The sequence below is a fragment of the Protopterus annectens genome, chromosome 1.part0, assembly GCF_019279795.1.
Source record: "Protopterus annectens isolate FY-2018-M chromosome 1.part0, PAN1.0, whole genome shotgun sequence".
Classification (NCBI taxonomy): Eukaryota; Metazoa; Chordata; order Ceratodontiformes; family Protopteridae; genus Protopterus; species Protopterus annectens.
The window spans coordinates 217608479-217621315 of NC_056725.1; positions in this window are offsets into that span (position 1 = coordinate 217608479).

Consider the following 12837-nt stretch of genomic DNA (forward strand, 5'->3'; position numbering starts at 1 on the left):
GAACCCTGGGGGACACCAGTTGTTACTGGTTTAGAGTCTGACATGTACCCAGCAACTCTTAATTTGTGGGATCTATCTGTGAGCCAGTTTGCAATCCATCTTGTGATGTATAGATTTATGCCCAGGTTGGTGAGTTCATCTATGATACCTGACTAGGGAATGGTGTCAAAGGCCTTAGTGAGGTATAGGTAGGCTGTGTGGAGCTCCTTTCAATCATCTGTAGCCTGGGCAACTGTCTCAAAGAAATCCATCCAGTTCAGGAGGCATGATCTGCATTTGATGAAGCCAAACTGGGCATGCTCAACTGTGTGAAGGTTCCCAATATCTTTATTGTTGACTTCCATTATGATTGGCTCCATTGCCTTGCAGATCAGACTCATCAGGCTCATAGAGCAGGAATGCCAAGGGTATGTTGTGGCCCCACCCCTGTCGAGTGGGAAGAATGTTGCTGTGCAAACATTCTATGGGTACATATCCTGTAGAGAGGATGTAGAGAGAAGTGTAGGTATCCTTGATGAATATGTGCTATGATCCAGGTTCTGATGCTGGAAGGTTTGGAATGAGTAGTATCCTGGTAGTTCTGGTGTGCTCTCTGGAGCCTTGAACTAGGTTTCTGTTACTGCACAGATATCAATATTCTCCATACTGAGAAGTGCCTGGAGTGTGTGCATTTGGAATCTGAGACTTCTGGCATTGAGTAGCATTTAGCTCACTGTGTGGTTATTTGTGTTGGTTACTGGATTTGGTTTGTTCTGAGTGACCGGTGTACCACACCTGAAGTCAATGCCTCATTGGTCCAATCCGACCATAAGCTAATTACCCTAGATATCCACATGCTGCCCCCACCCCCCATTAAGGAAACCATGGTAAAAACTTTCTCCAAAGCCAACTTCATGCTTCTTAAGACAGAAGTGGTGAACTTCATGACACCCATGCAGATGGACAATACAGTTACGACTACTGAATCCTACACGATTGCAATTTATAAGCACTTACATGAGTGCATGGATCATGCTATCCCAAACAGAACCAAGATGCTATCCTCCAAAAAAAGGAAGCGAATCTGGTGGTCCCCTGCCATAAACAAACTGTACAACAGAAGGAAGAAACTGTTGCAAAAGAGAGTAAAATCAATGAGTGTAGGAGCTCCCTGGTCAGCCTCAGTAAGAAGCTGTGATCCCTGATAAAATCCTCCAAAGCTAGTTATGAAAACTAAATTGCCACTGATTATAAAGACAACCACAAAGCATTCTATAGCTATGTCAATAATCTCAATGGCAACACTCAGATCTGCTCTGAGTTACAGCACAATGGCACTAAATATACAGACCCAACTGATATTGCCAACATCCTGGCAGATAGGTTCAGTGCTAACTTTACCCCCTCTCACCCTTAAAGAGCCCATCTTTATACCGGAAGAATGCAAAGTTCCTGTAATCATGGCTGCACAGGTAAAAACCACACTCTCCAAAGCCAGGAACACAGCATCCATGGGACCAGACAACATCCCAGGCTGCATTCTACATGAACTACAGAACGAACTGGCACCCCACCTAAGTACCATGGCCAATCATAGCCTCACCTCAAGCTTTGTGCCTGCTGAATGGCGCACAGCGACGGTTATCACACTCCACAAGGGGGGAGCCACCACGGACCCCTGGAACTACCTCCCCAGTAGCCTGATGAGTCTGGTCAGCAAGGCCAAGGAATGTATCATCATGGAACTTATAAACAAAGACATAGGTAATCTCCAAACTCTGGACCCCACCCAGTTCGGGTTTGTAAAAGGCAGATCATGTCTCCTAAACCTGATGGACTTCTTTGAAGCAGTCTCCAAAGCCGTAGACAAGAGTAAGGTGGTTCACATAGCCTATCTAGATCTTGCCAAGGCTTTCGACACCATCCCCACTCTGGAATTATAGATAAACTCACTAAACTAGGTATATATCCCTATGTTACAAGATGGGTTGCCAACTGGCTCACTGACAGAACCTACACTGTGAAAGTAGCAGAGTCCAAATCCGACTTCAGACCAGTGACAAGTGGAGTACCACAGGGTTCAGTCCTGGGTCCTTTCCTGTTTGGTATCTACTTCTCTGAAGTACAGGCTAACACAGAAGGTCTTTGGCTAATGAAGTTCGCAGATGACTGCAAACTAGGAGCCATAATCAAAACTGCTAACGATGTGGACATCCTACAAAAGGGCCTCACTGAGACAGATGCCTGGTGTCAAAGCCATGGCCTCAAGCTCAATGCCAAAAAGTGCATTGTCATCCCCTTTGGTAAAAACTGTGTACCCATGAACTACAACATAGGCGGTAGTATACTTAACACTGAAAGTGTGATAAGAGACCTTGGGAGACAGGTGGACAGTAGTCTCTCTTTTGATAATCACATCGCCACAGTAGTCAGGAATTCCTTCTATGTGGCACACCTCATCACAAAAGGTTTCTCATCCAGAAAAAAAGAGGACATTGTTCCACTCTACTCATCACTCATTAGACCCATTATAGAGTATAACACCCCTTTTGGTATGTACCTCACAAGACATCTACAACAACTGGAAAGGCCGCAGAAATACCTCACAAAGAGGATTACTGGCCTCAAACAGATGCCCTACACAGACCATCTCAAAAAAATCCAGCTTTACTCCGTTGCATATCGCCTACTCAGAGGTGATCTCTGCCTAACATACAAAGCTATGTTAAACCCAGAGCTGTTGGACATGCTCCACTTAAAGAAATCCCAATCCCTCCGAGCTACAAGCTCTAGGAATCTAGACCTTGTCACCACAATAAACAGAACATGCCGGAGGGATAGATTCCTGTCCCAGAGACTTCCCATACTCCGGAATAAACTACCTATATATATCAAACAAAGCTCCTCATTAGCAATCTTCAAGAAAACTCTTGATGATTGGATGGGAAATAGGAAATTCACCCCGGGGATCACCTCTGTGACTCTGCTTGACAGTGGCATAGGAAAATAATTTTCTTGTGTGGCAAAAGCCAGGGTACCTTTTTAGGCTGGGCTTGTATAGTTCCCAGGGTTGATAGCCTAGTACCTACCTATGAACCTATGATCCTATGAACCTGTGAGCCTTGCCTAAAAAAGGTAATATGGGGACAGCAAGAGCCTTGGCCAGTATTCAGAAGCATAGGGGTGACAGGTGCAAACCATATCTAGTGAAGCAACGAGGCATGTCTATCATGTCATCCCAGACAGACAGAGACTGGATACCCTTTGAATGGCACCAGAAGCTCAGCCAATTTTTGAAGTTCATCATTTTTCTGTTATATTGCAGTATCATGTAGGTGAAGGTAAGATGCTACTCAAGGTCAGGGTCATACCAGCCTGGGCTACATGATCATACGGCTGCTATATATCTCTTGTCATGTTGTCCTGGGAGGTATGTCTCAGATCATTCACAATGACATGTACAAAGACCACGTCATATATGTACCTGTTCTGGAGTGATCTAAGTGCTTGTGTTATGTGGCGGATCATAGCACCTGACAGACAAATGACAGTAACCTTCCCCTTGTCCAGCCTAGTGAGTGGAACATCTGTGTGCCTAACTATGGAGTCACCTATTACTAGTGTGTTGGGTATGTTGTTTTGCCTTAGGGCCTGTTGTGAGGCACACTGCTTTGGTGTATTATGTGTTTTTTGGCGTGTGCTTGTTGGTGCATGTTGCTTGCTTGTCTGCTTAGGAGGACATTCACTCTTTTTCAGATTAATATTTTTATTCTCCGAGTATGGTAATGTGCATTTATTTGTGTGTTTTCCTGGTGCTTATATTGTGGGTCTATGTGAGACTGTTGGTGGTATGCTTGTATGACCCTACTCCTCTTGACTGTATTGTCCACTATTGGGTTGACAGAGCTTAGCCACTGGTTTGACCCTGTGTGTGCCAGCATGTGGTGCATCAACCCATATATGATATGGTCATGGCCTATGCATACAATACACTCACAATACACCTAGTATGATAAGCCTGTTGAGGTTAGCAAATGTGAAACAAACCTTTGGGCAAACTGTCAGCGAGTAATGTCTGTATTGCACCCTGTAACTCCATATTGCTTGCTGAAGTGTAAAGAAGTACTTAGTTTGGATTAAGAACCCTGCACTTGCCAACTGTGTATGTGTGTATCTGTCTCTCCCTGGGGAGAGAGCAACCTTTTTGGAGACTATTCACACCCCTTAAAAGTGATATACTCATCTTTGTCAAGTCTGATGATGTCACCATCCTACAAATGCACCTGTGGGAAGGTGAAATCAAAATAGTGTGTATAGCATGTTGTGTAAATGCAAATTGCTGTTATATCATAATCTAGTTCAATAGGGGTTTGAATCCTGCACTTGCCAACTGTGTGTGTGTTTCTGTGGAGAGGGAACAACCTTTTTGGAGACACTCACACCTCTTAAAAGTGATATACTCATCTTTGTCAAGTCTGATGATGTCACCATCCTACAAATATACCGGTGGGAAAGTGAAATCTCTGAAATGTGTATAGCATGTTGTGTAAATGTGTACTGCTATAATATCATAATGTAGTTAGGTAGGGATTTGAATCATGCACTTGCCAACTGTATGAGTGTGTGTGTATCCCTGGGGGAGGGAGCAACCTTTTTGGAGACTCCTCACACCCCTTAAAAGTGATATACTCATCTTTGTCAAGTCTGATGATGTCACCATCCTACAAATATACCTGTGGGAAAATGAAGTCCCAGTAATGGGTATAGCACATCATGTAAATGCATGCTGCTGTCGTATCATTAGGTAGGCATTTGAATCCCACACTTGCTGACTGTGTGTGTCAATGTGGAGTAGGTTTTGATTTTTCTAGTGTATGACATATCACAATGACAACTGTATGTGCATAACACATGTAAGGTAGCTGTGGGGCAAAGCTATATACATACATGTGACCTCAATTGTTTCATAGGTGGGTACTCTGCTTTCTCCATGAAAGCATCTGATATCTTTGTCAGAGCATGCGTGCTGGCACTTTCCAGACCTTAGGTCATTTCTGTATGCTTGTGACAAGCTTAGCCACTGCAGTGATCCCTGGGCTATGACTTCTATTTCACATCCACTCATCACGGTTTCTATTGAAGAGTGTGAGTGAGGGTTTATGCTTGAGGTATATTTGAATCCTGTTTCAAAGCAAGCAAAGTCTGGCAAAGATGACTAATAATTATAGGTGTGCAACAACCTCTGTGGAACTGCATGCAAACCCTTTATTGCTTATGCGCTCCACAGAGGGATTTCCAAAACCCTGTGATTATCAAAGGATGGATGACTAAACACATGGCTCTATGTATACATTAGTACCTGTTCCACATTTTGGGGGCTACTACCTATGTGGTACTCTGGGGATACTTTGTTTTCTAAAAGTGGATAACTATGTTTTCTTTGGCTTATAGCTTTACAGCATGATTTTGACACCAGGTATCTGTCTCTATGATACCCTTTTGGAGGTTGTGTGTGTCATCTGGAGAATAACGTATAGCCCACAGTATGCATTTTCATCAAACGTGGGCAGACATATCCCTACCATGTTTGCTTGTACCTAAGAAAGCTATATGCCAAACAGGAGTGGTCCCAGGACTGAGTGCAGGTGAATACCTCTTGTTACTGGTATAGAATTGTACATGGAGGCTGCAAATGTTACTGTGTGTTCTGCATCTGTGCGTCAGTTGTCAATCCATCATCTAACAATCATTTATGGTCTGTCTGTTGAGGTTATGTATAATACCAGAATGTGGGATGGGTATGAATTGCTGGTGAGCGCTCCCTCACCTATAGCCTTAACTGGCTTGAAGTCTACTAGGTGTAGGAGCCATGATCTGGCCTTTAGAGAACCTAAGTGGATATGGTGCAGTGTTTGCAGGTTCATAATGTCTCTGTTAATGAGTTCCATAATGCTGTGCTCCTTAGCCTTCCAGATAACATTTGTCTGGCTTATAGGGTGAGAGTTTCAAGGATCTGTTGTAGCTCTACCCTTAATCAATTTATGTTAGCATTTGCACTGGGTGTGACGAAGTTGGACAGGATTAGGAATAAGTATATTAGAGGGTCAGCCCAGGTTTGAAGGTTAGTAGACAAAGCCAGATAGTCATAATTACATTGGTTTGTACATGTGCTGAGGAGGGATGCAGAGTATATTGTGAAATAGATGCTAAGGATGAAGCCGCCAGGTAACAAGAAAAGAGGAATGCCTAAGATGAGGTTTATGGCTGTGGTGAGAGAGGACATGCAGGTGGATGGTGTGACAGTGCAAGATGCAGAGGGCAGGAAGAAATGGAAACAGATGATGTACTGTGGTGACCCCTAATGGGAGCATCCAAAAGGAGAAGAAGAAGACGTTGTAGCTCAACCCTTGTGGACTGTGAACACCATTACCGTGCGTCATTCCACAAGTATGTAACCTGTATAGAGGCTGCATCTGAACAGAGTGTTTAGGTGAGTGGTGACTTTATATGTCAGCTTGTGTATGACACAGCTAGGGACACTGTCCAGTACCATTGCCACTGTGGTTTGGACTCTGGTAAAGAGATGTTTTAACTAGAGTGTCTGTGAATCATCAGGTTTTACATTCTTCAGGTCTGGAAATGTGACCCTTGTGTAACGACAGGGTGGTGAAATCTGCATTCAAACTGTCTGACAAGAAATTGGTAATGTCAGTCAGATAAGTGTACTTTGTGACCATTTACATTAACTGTGACCCAATCTGAGATTTCCCCTGTAGATTATAAGCAACACTAAAGAAAGCTTTAGTGTTGTCTTTGGAATCCTTGCCATTTTGTATTTTGAAGCTTGCCTTGTATGTTTAATGAGGGCTTGTATTTTCCCAATGATACTGACCAGAGAGGTTATCCCTTCTTGGTATGTAACTCTTTTTGGTACAACTTCACACCTTCTATTATATATTTAGTTTATGGCAGGGGTCCATGAGACTAATGCAGTTTTACTGTATAAGTGAGAATTTCTTGTGTTTGTTATAGCACGGTCCATGCAACCTTGTAGGTGAACAGTGTGCATTACTAAAGGATTATGCAGCTGGGACAGTGTTAACCTTAGTAATGCAAACCAATGACAGATAGCAACAACAGCATCACCCACAGCACAGTGTCAACCCATGTCATACACACACATGCGTACTCAAGTTCCAAAATGTGTGTAGTACAATGCATACTGGCCACCAATAGAAACTATGGAGTGTTAACACTGGCCAATACAGGGCATGTCACCTTGCCCATGTGTCCAATATGCATGTACATGCAGAAAGTGCACCTCCACCATGTTTACAAATTGGCACCTGCAAACCTGTGTTGCACACACCCCACACTTACTGTCCACTGCATGACGCATGCTGACACAACTACACACATCAGCCAAGTGGCACATGGACAAACAAAACACAATGGGAATAAACACTGGTAAAAACAATACAATATTGCTAATTACAGCTTTAATGCATCATGCCTGCTCAGCTACACTTTCAAGGATATTATTACACTTTACTGCTGACAACATGCTACACATCCAACCATTGCTATACTTTATTAAAGTTACCCTGTGCATCAGCACCATGTTAGCCTGTTCCTGCATCAATGTTACAGATGACAAGAGGTGGCACAGGTTTCATCATATGCACAGGGTGTGTTGTTGGTTTTCAGAGGCCTACACTGAGCCATACAATCGACATGTGTGTGTGAGTGTGTGTGTGAGGGCCATGAGTACTGTTATGGGCCAATGTTGATGTCATGTGTGTGGGTATGTGTTTGCCCTAGGTTTCTGGTTTATGTGTGTGTGTCTGCATGCACACAGTTCCACCATGTGGCTGCCATATAGGGGGATTTGTGAGACAGCTACAGACTGTACCTGGCAGGCTTTACAGATCACCGTCGCTGGCCACGGATACGGAACCTGTGCCTGGCAGGGGTGCTGCAGACAGTATCAGGTACTAATCCAGATTGGGTACTATCTGAAGAGGTTGACAATTGTACACTGGATCCAGGTCCTTGCTGGGATTGGCCAGAGCCACGTGCACATGGTCTGCTAGGACGGTCTATGGACAGCCCCCCCCCAACATTGCTGGGGCTGGTACTAGCACTACGGGAGCAGCTGTGACTTGTTGGACGTCCACGGTGACCTCCAGCTGGTGATGTGTCTGGCATACGTCCACGTTGACGTTTCAACCAACCCGCACTGTTCTGACACATGGACATGACATTGTGGAGGACATTCAATGTCTCACCCAAACGTCTATCAATGACCTCAGTGTAGTTACTTATGGCACCTGCTAGGTCATGGATACTGTCAGTTACAGAGGTGTAATGAACTCTCTGTGCCCTTATCCCCTGTCTGGCTCCTTTTGTGTCTGTGCCTCCATGACAGACTGGAAAATGTGTGTGGTAGAAAGAGGTGTGGCATATCTGACAGGGGCATGATGACCAGCAGTACTCTGACAAGAACCCCTGGGCATCTGCCTATGTGGTACCATTCCAGACATCTGGCTATGGCTGTTGTGTCCTGATACATGTGCCATAGATACCACACTGTCTTTGCCAGTGCCAACCATACACTGTCCCTTAGCTAAGGGCAATGGCGATGATGGATGTACAGGCAGTATGACTGTGTGCATGGATGGGGTGGAGACTTGTGTACTGTCAACTGTTGGCCCAACAACAGACCCTGACAAACCTGCCTGTGCCTCAACACACATATCCTCATCATCACTGTCTGTCTCAGTGACATCAGGTTCCCTGCTGTACTTAACCAGCCCCACCTCGCCACCTGTGAGAGGAAAACAGGAAACAAACTTTATGACTTCAGACCACATGCACACATGCACACATTTGCACATGCGCACATGCACACATGCACACATGCGCACATGCACACATGCACACATGCACACACACAAAACTACACTCCTCCCGAAAGCAGACACACACAACACCAGCAATCACAGAACATACACAATAGCAGATGATGGTGGGGTACAGTATCACAAGCAAAACAGTCATATCATACATGTCAGCATGCATGACATTTGTTGCTCAACAGCATGCAGTGCAAGTGTAGTCAGTCCTTGTTACTAACAGTATACATGGCTTTGATGCATGTGTTTTGTTATTAGGTGATGGCCCTCCCCCTGGAACACAATGCATACATGGACACAACATTGCTGTGCAGGTATTCGTAACCCTGTGATGTACTGTGCACCATAATTCACAGGTGTACATTCCATTGCTGGATGTGTATCTGTGTGTCAGATAGGTATCCAATGCTGATTACAGCCTCTGTGTCTTTAGCAAATAATTGTGGACACATTTTTAGCACATGCCTGATGAGTATTCATGCAACATCATCAGTGGTGCATGGATAATTGATGGAATGCCACTTGGCCACATACCCAATATACGGTACTTATTGTGAGTGTAGATCATATTGTGGACATGCCAGTCTCATCCATGACAAGGCATACTAAAACACAACTGCATATTTAAACACTACACATACCCAATATGTGTCATATGACCTAGCCACTCAATATCATCACAAGACATATATGTGTCAGTTGTGCAAATGGTGATTGGTATGCATACTGTTTAGAGGTGCATATGTGTGCACACATGCATCATTATGGTGTGTAGCAATGACAGCTATGTGTAGTACTGTGGTTACAATAACTGGATGGGGTATAGTACCATAGGCCATCATCATGAAGCATCAGGTGATCACTCAAAGCTACAAATGTTTCACAAACCAGCACAAATCATGCTGTGCCAGAACTCTACTACCTTGGCTAAATTCACGATTTCACAACCAGTTGTTACATGAGTTTGTAATGTGTTGCAGAGTGTTTAAATGCCTCAGGATAGGCCTATACCCCTCAGGTATATTATGTGTAATGTGTGGATGAGATTTTGGATACTGGAGCGTGTCTTTACAGAGGGGTTGGGAATCCTTTATGTGTGTCATGTTAAAATGCTCTGTGTATGACATAGATGTGTATGTTATGTGCATGTTGAGTATCAACTGTGCCTATCCAATGGTCAGTAACCGTTAGTTACTTTAACTCCAACTTCCTTGCCATTCTCAACCACCATGCCCCAACCAGATTAATTAGAATTAAAACCAAATCTGCTCCATGGCTTTCAAAAGAAACCAAACATAAAATAAATCTTAGAAACAAACTTTGGGCAAAATGGAGGAAGACAAAAAACCCTATAGACCAACTATCATTTAGACAGCTAAGAAATGAAACCAAGAAAGTTATAATATCTGATAAAAGAAACTACAACCTGCAATCCCAGCAAGCTAATCAAAACAAGCCGCAAAAATTTTGGACTAGCATTAACCAACTACTCCATCCAGGGCAATCCAATACTCCAAACCCTCAAAACACTGACCACAAAAAAACCAATGAATACAGCTAACGCGCTTAATACCTTTTTTACTGATGCTATACAAACACTAGCTAGTCAACTATCACCAAATAACTTCACTCTACCTTCCTATAAATCAACCTCACCCCCTACTTTTCATATTCAACCTGTCCCAACAACATATATCCTAACCCTTCTACAGAAATGAAAACCATGCTCACCCTCAGCAGACCAACTACCTGCTGAATTCCTACAACAATCCGCCAAAGCTATTGCTTATCCCATTTCTATCCTGATCAATAGAACTATTACCGAAAGTCATATCCAAAGTTTATGGAAAATTTCCCATATTATCCCCCTCCATAAAGGAGGACAATCCACTGAACTCTCCAACTACTGCCCCATTGCCCTCCTCTCTCCTTTGGCAAAGATCATGGAGAAATGTATTCACAGACAATTACTTGACCACCTAACACAAAATAACTTACTATCCAACTGTCAACATGGTTTCAGACTGTCACATGGCACTACTACTGCCCTTCTTTCCTTCACAGATTGTATCAACAAAAACCGCAATCTAAACAAGCTGTCTTCAGCACTATTTATTGACCTGTCTAAAGCTTTTGACATGGTAAATCACCAAATTCTCATCAAAATACTGAAATCCCTGTCACTAGATACATCTTCTATAAAGTGGTTCCAGTCCTACCTTGATAAAAGACAACAGGCCATACTATGGCACAAGTCTCTCTCGACTCACCTGCCCGTCAACCTTTGTGTCCCTCAAGGGTCCATCCTAGGACCTCTACTTTTTTCCATATTTATTAATGACCTTCACCTTGCCATCCCCCAAGCCACATGCATACAATATGCAGATGACTCCACACTGATATGCTCAGCCCCCTCCTCTTCTGAACTTCTCTTTCTTACCCAACAAGTATTTAACGCAGTAGAGCAATGGTTCACACATAGATGCCTTCTCCTAAACCCCAAAAAGACTAAACTCCTCCTCTTCTCTCCTACTAAGAAGTCCCCCCCTCTGGATTTCTCAGTTAACTCTACCAACAAAACTATTATATCCCCAGAACCAACCACCAAACTATTGGGTATCACCATTGACAACAATCTGAACTTTGATATCCATATTAACAATACTATAAAAACTGTCAACAAAAAACTAGGCTCTCTCTATAGGATAAAATCCTTCCTCTTACCTTCAGCTAAAACCACTATAGCACACACTCATCTAATCCCATCGCTTCTTTATGCCTCACCCATTTTTAGTAACCTATCTAAAAATAATCTTAACAAATTGGAAATGTCCTACAATAACATTGCCAGATTTGCTACAGGCAACCCATTTAGAACCCATCATTGCATTAATTTAAAGCATCTGGGATGGCTTGAACTACAAAATCTGATTAAATTCCATCAACTATCTATAGCCCACAACACTCTTTACAAACCTTCCAAAACTCCTATTCTATCCACACTCATCACTCCCTATAAAAACCTGAAATCCTTAAGGTCTTCTCAGAGACTTCTAGTACATACCACTAAACCAAACAACAAGGCTGGAGACTCCCTTTTTTCTAATATTGTTGGAAAAGCCTGGAATCTCCTCCCCAGTGAACTCTCCTCACTTCCCTCACTATCCTGCTTCAAAAACAAATTGAAAGTGTTCCTCAGAACTCATTGGTTATGCCCCTGTACTAAGCCTGACTAGTTTATGTGTCTCTTAATACTTTGCTCCTCCTACCCCTTCTACTCATTAACTGTAAGTCCTTCCATATTGACCATTATACTATCTACCTCTAGAATATCTTGATTGTACTAGCATGCTATGTTATGCCTGTATTCTGCACTGCTAAATTTACTGTGACAACCTGTAATATGTATTGTAAATAGGATTATTCTGCACTGCTACATTTACTGTGATAACCTGTAATATGTTTTGTAAATATGATTTTTTTTGTTTAATGTTTCCTTATTTGTTATTGTGTTCATTTCATTGTTCTTCTTTGAACCTTATCTCCACGGGCTTCTACTGAAAATGGACATGCATCCAGTTAGACTAGCTCGGTCAACAAATGTAAAATAAAATAAATAATAAAATAAATAAACACTACAGTCTAGCCACATTTGTTTGAGATGGTCTGGGCATTGCATGTGTTTGAGGCAGCTAATCACATTAGTGAGATGTGCGTGCTCTTACACCAAACATGCACAGCATGCATTATGGGTAGTTGTGTTACATGTGTACATGACCTACACCTTAACTATGACATGCACTTTTTTATTTACAATAATAAATGTAGAACACACTCACCAGCATCTGTCTGCTGCATTGATGTCACCCCAGAGGTACCTACATAGAGATGAGACAGTTTGTCAGTGGCCACAACTGTGGCATTGCTACTGTGTGTTTGCAAT